Source organism: Xiphias gladius, chromosome 20, assembly GCF_016859285.1.
Source record: "Xiphias gladius isolate SHS-SW01 ecotype Sanya breed wild chromosome 20, ASM1685928v1, whole genome shotgun sequence".
Taxonomy (NCBI): Eukaryota; Metazoa; Chordata; class Actinopteri; order Istiophoriformes; family Xiphiidae; genus Xiphias; species Xiphias gladius.
This window is the reverse complement of record NC_053419.1, coordinates 11,639,853-11,652,137: the sequence shown is the minus strand read 5'-3', so window position 1 is coordinate 11,652,137 and position 12,285 is coordinate 11,639,853. Positions and strand designations below refer to the sequence as shown.

At 41.6% G+C, this 12,285-nt stretch overlaps 1 protein-coding gene across 1 annotated transcript in view; it reads right to left on the bottom strand.

Annotated features, from left to right (window-relative positions):
- LOC120805940 (spermatid perinuclear RNA binding protein) overlaps positions 1-12,285 on the bottom strand; it is an 80,396-nt gene extending 68,111 nt beyond the window's left edge. The window contains exon 1 of the mRNA XM_040156511.1: positions 12,172-12,285. The gene's annotated coding sequence lies outside the window, so the exon portion shown is untranslated. The remainder of the gene's footprint in view (positions 1-12,171) is intronic.

Below are 12,285 nucleotides of genomic sequence, written 5' to 3'. Positions count from 1 at the left end.
CTGGCTAACGTTATGAGGAAAGGGAACAGGAACTTCATATTGAGCATATATTTGGAGTGACAATGATGTTTGTTTGCATCTATGCGTGTGGTACCTGCCCAGATTTAACAATTCAGCAGGAACAAAATACGAATACACACAACGCACCAAAACAGTAAAGGCATTTCAAACTGCTGGCTGCTGCATTACTGCAATCTTTAGGAGGATATCAGTGGATATGGCACTATTCCCAAGTGTATCAGGACCAGCTGGCTACACACCTACTTTCATGCCAACCAGCCAATAAATCAACCGGCAAAATGACTGAAATGCAAAGTACTTCACATGTATTCCGACAGAACACGGGACGAACATGGCTATCTTGACATAATGCAGCTAGTACCATGGCCACTCTAATGCGACAGTATATCTGGCAGGGTACCACCAATATGGTGCCAATAAAGACCAGTAAAAATCACATATCACAGTTGGCTACAGTTGGGGCTACTTATTAAACGGAGCACCTCCTGCACCGTTCTGCATGTGTTCTGTAGTAACCCCATCAACATTTAAAAAATCTACTGAATAAAAAAAGTTACTAGAACAAAACATCTTTTTTGGCATTTACACACCACACACAGGTGAGCGCTGCCCCCCAAACCTAATTCTACAGCCGAAGATGCTCTGTTCCCCTGTGAGTGCCTGCTTTCTCTTTCTCTCCCTCTCCAATGACCACAAAGTGCTAGACTAAAAAAAAAATGCTTAACCTTAATTGTCTATCGTTGATTAAGATTTCAGGCTGTAGCCTCCAAACCAAGGTCCTGATCCTGGAAAAGAGCTGTGGGGAAAATATCAAGTATCCTCGCCGGGGCAGGACGAATACTGACTGCGCCTGCTAATTCAATGTGTCTGAGCCGATCTCTTTTTTTTTTCCTGCACGTTTAATTTGATTTAGAAGAAAACTCGCCTCTCCGGTCTGCGGGTTGTTTGGGTCGGTGCATTACACTTAGCAGTAACACGCCTTGTTTTCTGGCATCCTGAACCAGACAGGTCTCGCAGGAGACGTTTCCCCCCCGTCTGATGGGCGCACAGCTCTGCCGGGGAAGGGAACTTGTTCAGACAACCCATTTCCACACTTGATATTTTGCCTTTTCCCCTGACGTGCCCTGACAGTTGTTTGCTGCTTCTCTCTTTGCGGTCTGCATCCTTTCGTCATCACTCAGCGACCTATCGCGGATGGCGGCGCATGCCTGCGGAAACAAAACCCGGCATGGACTCCCCATTAACTACAGCAAATGCCCCCCCCTCCCTCTTTATTTATTGACAACCAGCACTAAATTTCACCCCGTTCCGCTCCCTTTCCCTTAACTCAAATCACTGCTTGAATATCAAGGCGCTACGATTCTTCATAGGTGAGCGGACGCTCGATTAAATGCAGTTAAACGCCAGAGCTTAATGACACTGAAGGTAACAAACTGCAGAGGGGGACGCAGGGGACGCAGATAGATCTGAAATGACAATCTTGTTTCCCAAAAAAAACCCCAAAAAACTTAATCAACTTGAATTAACTTGTCATTTAATTCCAATAGCTTCAGAGTTATGTAAAAATTGGATCAACACATTATTTTGACACTATGTCAGTGCAAAAATCCAAAACGGTGTGTTGTGTACTTAAAAAGCTAGAAGACTCCTAATAACAGCCATGGTCTCAGGCAGGGTGGGGTAGGTGGCCCACAGATTCAGACAAACCAGATTACCTCTATCTATCTGCATATAAAATCCATATCCAGAGTCACCTTATTGAATACTTTATTCAGAGTTCAGTGGATTGCCTTCATGACAAATTTTCTCTTCCTCTAATAGGTGCCACCAGTCACACCTAACCGAACCATTCAGTGGATACATAGGATATTCAGATAAGGTGCAGGTTGTAGCCATGGGCAAACTTCAGCTGTGCAGTGGCGCAACGTACCACATAAAAGTAGCCCTGAGAAAGATGGGCATGCGTGTATTAGTGTATAAAATCTGTGGAGGATAATTGTGACGGTACAGCAGAGGGAAGCGGACAGAAAAAAAACGACGTACGCTTGCAACATACACGTTTGCACGTAAACAATAACAGCCTGAGTTTACCAGGCAGACAATCACTACTCACTTCTGAATGAAACACAGAATTTCAGCACCATGGAGAGCAAACATCCCCAACTAAATATAATAAACAGGAAAGTTCTCTTGAGTTCAACAGATCAGATCAAAAGTTGACCAAAAAGAGCAAATAACGACTGATCTAAACACAACACGTAATTTTATATGGAATCATCAGCGGCTAGTGCCATTGCAGGTAAGTCTCAGCACGCATTAAATGCACATTTTAAAAAATAGTCCATGTTGTCAATTACAAAATATATTACACCTCACGGTATATCATTACATCACTCTTGACTCACAGGATACAAGAAATTGGATGAAAACAAACGGTAAAGATCATTTTCTCTGCTGTGGAACAAGTTTCTCGACAGAATCCGACAGCTTCAGTACTTAGGTTCAGATGAATGACTTCATGACAATGTTTTGTTGTAAACTCAGTACAGTATATTATACAGCTTTAGGGAGAGACAGCACCAATTTTCCACAAACAGCAGTGTCAACAGATTATAAAGCCATATGAGACACATTTCCCTTCAATTAAAGGGCACGAGTCGCTATCACGGTCTTTGTATTGTTATCTTTCGCAGCCAATGCAAAGTGCAGCACCAAATCATATCACGCCTGTTTTCGCAGCTCTACAGTGGCTGCTTTTTTTAGATTTAATTTTAACCCCCCCCCCCCCGGTGACATATCAGACCTCTCTTTTATCACTTATGAGCCGAGGCACAGATTGGTCCTCTTAGCAGAGCTTGGCTGCATGTTCCACAGACTGAGCTGGTAACAGGAGGTGAGTAAGCCTTCACTGTCACAGCTCTCAGGCTTTGCGGTTTTCCTGCAAGAGGAGCTCATACCACCAAGATCATGGCACAACATCAGTGCAGTGTGGCTGGGTGTATGCGACTGGAAACAGAAAGGGATGTTGCAGGGATGCTGGAAAACACTCTACAGTCTTCTTGAGGTGTCGTGAGTCTAACTCAATGAGTCATTTGTGAAGGAAGGTGCCCACTTGATAACCACAACTTCATGCCCACACTCACTCAGGCTGAAAGCTAGAATAACCACTGAAAGTGGTCAGTGTGACTGATGGTGCTCTGGAGTCTAATATTTGCTTGCTGTGGCACTCATCTGAATGGTAACATAATGTATCATTCAGTTTCAGTTTCACTCTTAATTGGGCGTTATTTATGAATGCTCACTCACCCAAGCTACAAATGTGTTACATCTGTCAGTCAAGTCAGTTTCCAATCAGAGGTGCAGCCTGCGTGTTCGAGCAAGCATGATGTGCTGGCTGGCTGGCGAGAGAGACTTTTTTTCAGAGAGCTGTCTGGGAGCTGTAAATGAGGTCGGGATGAAAATGCAGGATATTCACTCTTTGGCTCTGTTGTCTGTGCTCTCCACAGAAAACATGATCACCTCATGTTTCACAGGTACGCACACACACGAGACGTGCATACACACAGACATGGGCAGCTGGCTGAGTGGTGGCTGTGCATACGCAGGTCAGGCTGACACTGATGTTTGTGCTGGAGTGAGACGGTGATGGGGCATCAAAAGATCTCAGGAGAAATCTGGTGAAGCTTCCATGCAAGTGTTGTGTGTCTGCTAATACGCATCTCTGTGTGTGTGTGTGTATGTGTGGGCTAATGTGTGTGTGCAGAGGAGAGAGACTAGAATCCCATAAATCCTATTTTATTAGATAAACGGCCTAATCAGATAAAGAAATCTCACACACCCCACGCACGCACACATACGGAGACCAGCACGGGATCTCTCTGATAATCTCCATCACCAATTACGGGGTGATATGCCACAGCTTAACATGAAAGCAGCAATTAATCTGCTAACACCAGTCAGTGGGTCATTGTGGTAGAGAAAATATTGCCTGCAGGCACACATATGCACAGACATAGCAAAAGTATCATAAGAGATATTTTCTTTAGTTGCTTTTACGCGAAGAATAATTTTTCCATTTTTTCTAGAGATGCAATTCAGATGTTTATATATATATAAATATATATATATATATATATAACTATTGCCTGTGTTCTCAAACTGTGGTGCAGGACTCAAAATTGGTCCCCAGCCTTTTTCTTATGGGATCCTATCAATGCAGTACAAATGCATGCTCTAGACTGGTCTAATGGAGACAGACTCGCCTAGAATTCTTTTTAACAAGGTTTTAGAACTTCTCTGCTAGAGCGTGACTTTGAAAGATCCTACTCTTGCTGTTGTTAACTGGTATTATTATTCAGGTAAGGTTGAGTGAGTGACCAGACATTTCTCTATGTCCCAGTCCAACAGACAGTGCAGGGGTTGTGAGTCACTCAAAAGAAGAAATTCTGACTGGCAATTATTTTAACCTTTTTTATAATCAACTCCACCTTTCTGCTTTTTTTCCCTGGCTTGCCTGCCATTTTCCTTTCCTTTATTCTCTTCTTAGAAGGGATATATGTTGCTAGGTGGCTACTTCATACGTGCATTGTGGAAACAAAGGCCTCTTTGGATTGAAAATACCAAGTTGATTCATGCAGTATTTTTGCATGGTTTGTTGTCAATTACCGATTAAGGCAGATTGAGCTGGATCATGTTTTTCAAGGCACAGACAGCTACCACAAAAAACACTACAAGCCTACAACAAGAGCTGGCAATATTTTTCATGTTTGTTACCAAAGAGAACAACCCTTCATCTGCTCTGCCTGAAGATGAATGGAAGACTTAACAGTGACAGATGACGCTCATAAACACAGCAGATTGCACTATGATGAACAAACAGCTGTTCACTTTATATAAACTGTTAATTATATAATTTACTTTAACTTAAGTTTGTAAAAAACATGGTGATTTGCTTCTGTTAAACAGTTATTCTATATAGATAAAGTATAAAGACAGAAAAATCCAATCATTTTTTTCCAATCAGTTGCAGTATATAATTATACTAGCCTACACAAGTTATTTTATAGTATTAAATTACAGTAGAGCACTGAGTTTGTAAAAACGCTGTTACCTTTTCTCTGTTGGGCCATTGAAAATGTAAATATTCTAACTGGTTCTAATGTACACATTAGAGCGGAAACGATTAGACGAATAATAGATGAGTCAATCCAAAGAAAAAGATTCAGCAACTATTTTGATAATTTATTAATTGGTTTTCGATCACTTATCAAGCAAAAAAAGTAAAATATGAAAGAAAGTAGTTCTCAGATTTGCTAGGTTCTAACTTCTCAAACTGGAGGATTTTTCTTCTTTTCTTTGTCATATATTATAGTAAAATGAATAACTTTGGGTTTTTTGGTCAGACAAAATGAGACATTAGATGTCATGAATGGCCTTTTTTCCCTGTCTTTTGACATTTCAGACACCAAAAGACTCAAATAATTGAAAAAATAATTGGCTGATTGATTGAAAATAATTTTTAGTTGCAGCCCTAGAGACCATCCCAGTATAACCAATGTCATCAACTGCTTGTTACAGCAAATGGAGGTGAGAGCTTTCTCCAGGGCACCTTGACGGTATTTTGGTTCAACCAGATTTGTTGAACCAAACTGGTATTCCAACTGGCAACTTTCCAGTCACATGGTCTCTTTGAGTAAATAGCCCGATCTTCCAGGAAGTCTGGGTGAGGGCAAGCTATGGTTTCCCTGATCTAAGCTCTTTTTGACAGAGTAAGCAGAGCTGGGACATGAGTAGAGGGCTGTGTGTGTTTGTGTGTGTGTGTGTGTGTGTGTGTGTGTATGTGTGGATGTGTGCACATGTTTGAATGAGTGAGTGAGAGAAGGTGAGAGAGGGAGAGAGAGCAACAGAGTTCAGACTTCAGCTGGGGCTTGTGCAAATCAGTTATTTACATGTGTATACAATATGTCTTATACAGTATGTTGCTGTTAGTGTGTGTGTGTGTGTGTGTGTGTGTGTGTGTGTGTTTGTGTGAGCAACTGTGTATGAGGCAGAGCAGAGAGGTGACACTCAGTGAGCCATAGTTGAGTGATAGAGCAGATGGGCCTCCCATATCTGTCAAACTGAAGACATTCTTTTCACCCAATCCATTTACTCCTTCTGTGCATGCTCATGTATGTACGTGCATGTCAGAACTTTGCTAAGGCCAGATACATGTATATTGTGATTATGGTTATTATAAAGTAAAAAATATCTCAACCGGGTACTGGTTGTACTGATGATATTTTTCTGTATGGAAACTTAAACTTGGAACTACTCTAGGCATGTTAACAGCTTTGTCTTGATTTTCCAGTTTTGATTTTGCACACCACAATAAAGGTCTCAGGGTGAATAGGATGCGAAGATGTATTTTTGAAAAAATAATGACAAAATTGGCTAACAGAGCTTGTATTAAAGTCCCAATCCATTATTGGTGTCTTTGCCTTTTCACCCCACACGTCAGAGTATACATGAGCATATAGAGTATATGTATATACCATTTATAAATTGAACCTTCATAGTGTCCTGTGAAATACTCAAAGTGAAAAACAATACAACACAAACAATGTTACTCCATCTTCCTCCATCATATCCTTCCAGACATTTATTAAACTGTCAGCTCATGTGGGCTAAATTCAGGCTGTTGGGTAGTCAACAAACCCTGCAAATGCCTTAATTAAGGTCTTACCACTATCTAATTCCATCCTTTCATACATCCTACACTCGTTTCTCCCTTTGTTTTCATCTGTAAAAGACAAATTTCTTCAATATAAGACAGTGCAGTACCTGGTAACTGCAAAGATCACAAACTGAGTGTTCTCCTCGCCCACGTGTTCGTCACTATAACCTGTTTCCTGGTAAATCCATCATCGTGGCGGCTGTGGCGGAGGTAGAGCGGGTCGTCCACTAACCAGAAGGTCGGTGGTTCGATCCCCGGCTCCTCAAGTCCGCATGTCGAAGTGTCCTTGGGCAAGGTACTGAACGCCAAATTGCCCCCGATGTGTCATCAGTGTGTGAGTTTGTGTGTGTAGAAAGCGCCGTGTGTATAGAAAAGGGCACGGTATGAATGTGTGTGTGAATGGGTGAATGTGGCAGTAGTGTAAAGCTCTTTGAGTGGTCACTAAGACTAGAAAAAGCGCTATATAAGTGCAGTCCATTTACATCAACAAAGGAAATGGACTATGTCTTTCACCCAGTGACACTTGTGTGCACTTTGTTCAGTGATACTCAAATAGTCAAGAGACATGTGGCTCAGATTTTGTCAAAATTCAACACAATTCATTCAGTCAAAAGAACATGAAAAAGCCATCCTTGAGTTTGTCATGTGTAAATGATCGTGAAGGACTTTGTGTGACAATTATCAGATCATTTATAGTTTTTGGATTTGCACTGTTAAGCAAAAATTAAGATGATTCTTTTCGATCAGTGTCGGTATAATAAAATATGTTCTTTGGGGTTCATCTCACTTTGCAGAACAGGGACTCTGCGTAAACCCGCATTAAGTGGTTTACAATGCCATCTGGAGCATTTCGCTTGTAATATAAAATGTCAATATTTGATTTTCAATTCTTAGTGTAGAGCAAAGATGATAAAAACACTGCCACATGGAATTTGTTCTTCACTGGCCTGACTAAAGAAATATTGGACTCAATCTCTGAAAAACAGTGTATCATAAATTGAACATCCTTGTATGAACCCTGCTTCTACATTAATTTTACAACTTATCTTCTCTATTAAGCCGAATGAGTGTTGAGGTTTTTGATGTGTGTGTCTGTGAAACTGCTGCATTAAATTATGTTAGCAAGTGTCCATCAGATGCTACTAAGACAATGATTACTTTGTAGAGAATCCAAATAACAGATTTCATTACTGGTGAATTACCACTCTTTAATGTACATTTACAAACCGGGCTCACTTTTCACTGGCAAAAATCTTATCTTTAAATATAAAAGCCCTTAGAGAAAGTAATTCATCATATACCATACATTAAGCAATGGCACTTTTATTGTATTTTTGAATTGAGAATGCATACCAAACAAGCCATACCTCCGGAAAAGTTCCTTAATGCATCCCACGAAGAAGGGTGCCTTTGTTTCATAGTAGAGCAGCCACACAAAGCCAAATTTCAAGTTAACAGTGACTTGAGAGACCAAACCCTCAAGAGTTCATTCCAGGCTCAGTGTTTGTGTGGAATGGTGCAAGCTATGGTGCAGGAAACCTTACATGGCCATCTCTCACGCTCTCTGCCTCTGTCTGTCTCAGTGTCTGTCTCTCCCTTTCACTCTCTTTCCCTCATGTCTTGTCCCTGTCCTTCCTGGATTCCACACTGAGGTGAAAGGAAACAGGAACGGCTGCAGTGGCTGTTGGCAGCAGCATTTGCCCTGCAAAGAACCATTCTTCCTCTTGTAATGCGCACACACACACACACACACACACACACACACACACACACACACACACACACACACACACACACACACACACACAGTCAATATTCTTGTGTTGATGGCTTTGTTCCTCAGCCAGTTTGGAAGATGTTTCCTCAAACATGTTTGTGTGACGAAAGCCAGTCTTGTTCCTGCAGATGGAATGTAGGGGGCGAATTTGTTTGCATGTGTGCATGTGTGTATTTGCATGTGTGTGTGTGTGTGTGGCAAACCACACAGTTGAAAATGAGATATGGTCAGATGGATGGATTTGAGTAAGCAGGGTGCAGATGGGTCCTTTATTATTGCCAAATGGAGGCATATTCAAAACAGTAGCACACTCTCTTGCTATCTGCCCTTTGTTCAGTCTCTCCTGCACCACAGCACCACTGGGACTCTCCCCAACTCCCTGTAGTGCTTACTGGAACCTTGGCAGCCAGCTGCCATATCGGCCAATTAGGACAGCTTTTACTAAAGCTCCAGCCAATTGGATTAGTGCTACATTTCCATGCCAGATGAGACCCTAAATGTGCTGCTGTATGCTAGAACCTGAGAACTGGTGGACAGACTCCTGTTTCACTGATAGGCACTGGGCACCAGAATACACACACGCTACAGTAGCCACGGCGGGAGAAAGAGACATCCCATGATGCTACTGTGTGTCGTCTTCTACTAAGAATGTGTTACTGACTTTCTAAACTGTTTAAACCGAGAATATAACATAAAGCAAACCAGAACCCAGGCAGCCAAGGGACCGTGGTGCTGCTCTCAGGGGTACATAAAACAGACCCTGCACACACACGCAGATGGGGGGAAAAAAGAGCTAAGCCTGGTTATACATACAGAGATGACTGAGGGAGCTCTTCCTTTAATCTGTCTGTCTACCCTCGGAGAAATTTAAGAGTGGAAAAACGCAGAGACCAGACATTTTAATTTTTAGAATAGAATTGATGCTTTATCTGAGGCTTCTTCTTTTTTTCCAGTTAAACATTGTTTTGGGGATTTTTTCCTCATCAGAATCGAGGATCCAAGAATGGAGGCTGTTGTATGCTGTATAGATTATAAAGCCCTTTGTGATAAATTTAAGATTTGCGGCTGTATAAATAAAACTGACTGGATTTGACTTGAAAACAAACTAAATGGTGTTTGTTTAACTGAATAAGTATGGGGTAGATTTGAACAACTGAGTTGACAAAACTGTGATTTTTCTGGTTTGTGTCTGTGATTCATTACACTGTCATTACACTGTGTCTGCGTTTGAGTGTGTTTGTCTGACTTGCATGCTCATTGTACCTAGCTGCCAGTCCTCTATTTGTCCTTAATCTGGGTACCTGGGCCCAGGTAAATTCCATTAGCGGAAATTAAATGCATTTCCAAATCCACCGAAGCAATCTTAATCCATTGGAGTTGCTTAAATCATCAGTTTGATATCAGGGAAAATCAAACACCAAATGCTAAATATAAATTAGTAAAAAGCACAAATTTATATAGAAAAGATCCTATAATCCTGATCAATCATTCTTCCATTGACCTGTTTGGAAGCAGGTCAATAGAAATAAATTTTGAATTAATTTTGTCATCCTTCTCATTTTTATCATTTCACGGTTTACTTCCTCATAATGTCAAATAAACTAAACATACCTAAATAATGCACAAAATCAAGTGCTAAGATCTTTCTACCTTATTTGTAAGTGTAAGAGGACAAAGATGCAAATGCAAAAAAAGATGATAAACAGAAAGTTGAAAGAAATCTGAAAGAAATTAAGAGCACCCCCACCCCCATACCCACAGATGAATAGGGAAAAATTAAGAAAGAAAACTGCATGATATGAATAAAGTGTGCCAAAAGAAATAGCAAAACAAAAAGTGAGCCAAAAATAATGTACAAATGTCAATAGAAAAGATTTGCCAAAAGAAAAGAAGAAAGAAATAATAAAAACATTGAAAGAGACAAAGACAGACTGTGCTTTGTGATCGTAGAATACCAGCTCATTTTCTCCCTCCTTCTCATCCACTTATTTCATCGATATTCATAGAGTTCATTGCCAAGTCAGGGCTTACGAGAAAGAGCCTGCGAAAGTGCTCACGGGGGCCTGGAGCATACACACTAAAGCATACAGTACAGGTACACAGGCACACACAAACTTTCTCAACCTGCTCCATCTCTGGTACTCTGCTCATTTTAAGGCTGCCTCAGGGTATTTGTCCATCACACTCCGTCACAGAGAAGAGACATAAATACACTCACAAGTAAAGACGCAACAATGCAAAATCACTGACAATCTCTCAAACACACACACACACACACACACACACACACACACACACACACACACCAAAAGCAAGGATGTCATAACTCCATCTCTCCCCTATGCATTCGCAAAGTCCAGGAAGCAGCACAAGAGGAGCATTATATGGCTGTAACAAGCGACAACTAAAGAACTCTGTGTTACCATTCCACAAAGACACCCTACATTTCTGTGTAGCCAGGGCAGGTGTGGCTGAAGTGTGTTAACAGAGACACCTCATGCATATGAAACAGGGTGGAGCAGGATGAAGCAAACAAAAATAACCCAAAGGCAACATGACATTAGCCAAGCCTGGAGACCACCAGGCATAGAGAACTGATAAACCAGCACAGACCAACGAGAACCGCTGGACCGCAGCAGAGTGCAAATACAGTACAATTAGTCAGTCAAAACAGAAACAAACTATGTATATAGAGAGAGAGAGGGAGAGAGAGAGAGAGAGATGGATACATGCCAAATCTGAAATATTGCTGTTTCAGCAACAAGAGGAACTGTCTGAAAGATGTTGCACGATACAGTACAGATAGGAGCAAAGATCTTTGTACGCGGGCAAGCCGATATACTTGTTGTGACCTTTCCAGTTGTTGTAAGACCCAGAAAAAAAAAAGGAAAAAAAAAAAAGGTGTTAGCACGATTACTAGCACAGGTTTAGGTATGCAAACAAGCTGGTTCAGCAAGAAGAGAGAGCAGTTCGGCATTTCTTCCCTCTCTGCCATTCACTTGATCACACGCACGCATGCAAACACAGAAACAAACACCGGCGCGCACAGAATTCAGAAGGTACACGGTGTGAGGAAGTAGCCTCGATGATGAAACCGACAGCTTCAATAACTTTACTGTAAGTTCCCTAAAACAGAGCCTCGAGGAGGCTAAACGACCCAAAGGAAAAAAACAAAAGCTGGCCCAACAAAAGTAGATTGCTTATGGGAACCAAACAACTCGGTTAGCGGGGCCGTCATTGACCGAACAAGAGTTGCAGAAAATATTTAGCCTTAAAAAAAAAAAAAATCCTCAGTTGATTAACGCAAGGTTGAAATCTCGCAGCACAGTGCGGAAGTGGGCTATCAGACACCTGCTATGAAAGATGAGCTAAAAGATGAGTCAACCCGCCACGGCCGGTCTCCTCACGTTATTCTTCGCGGGGCAATTCAGTTTAACACCAAAACATCTTCCCCTGAGAACAATACAGACTCACAGCGTGAGGAAAGTTGACGTTTCATCACGTGTAAAGTTCCTTTTTTTTTTTTTGTTCTTGCCACAGGAAAAAAAAAAAAAAAAGCGAAAGCGAGGACGCGGAGCCAAACAAGAAAAAGGAGACTAAAGGAGATAAAGTAGTTTAACTTGCAAATCGACCGGCGGGGGGGTATCAACCAACTTACAGTGTTGGGGCGGTCAGCAGTTGAGAGTCCGCCAGTCACACCAGAATATAGAAAATCCAACCGGGCAAAAATCCGCCAGGGAGCCGATCTGAGCCGTCAGCGTCCGGCCGCAGC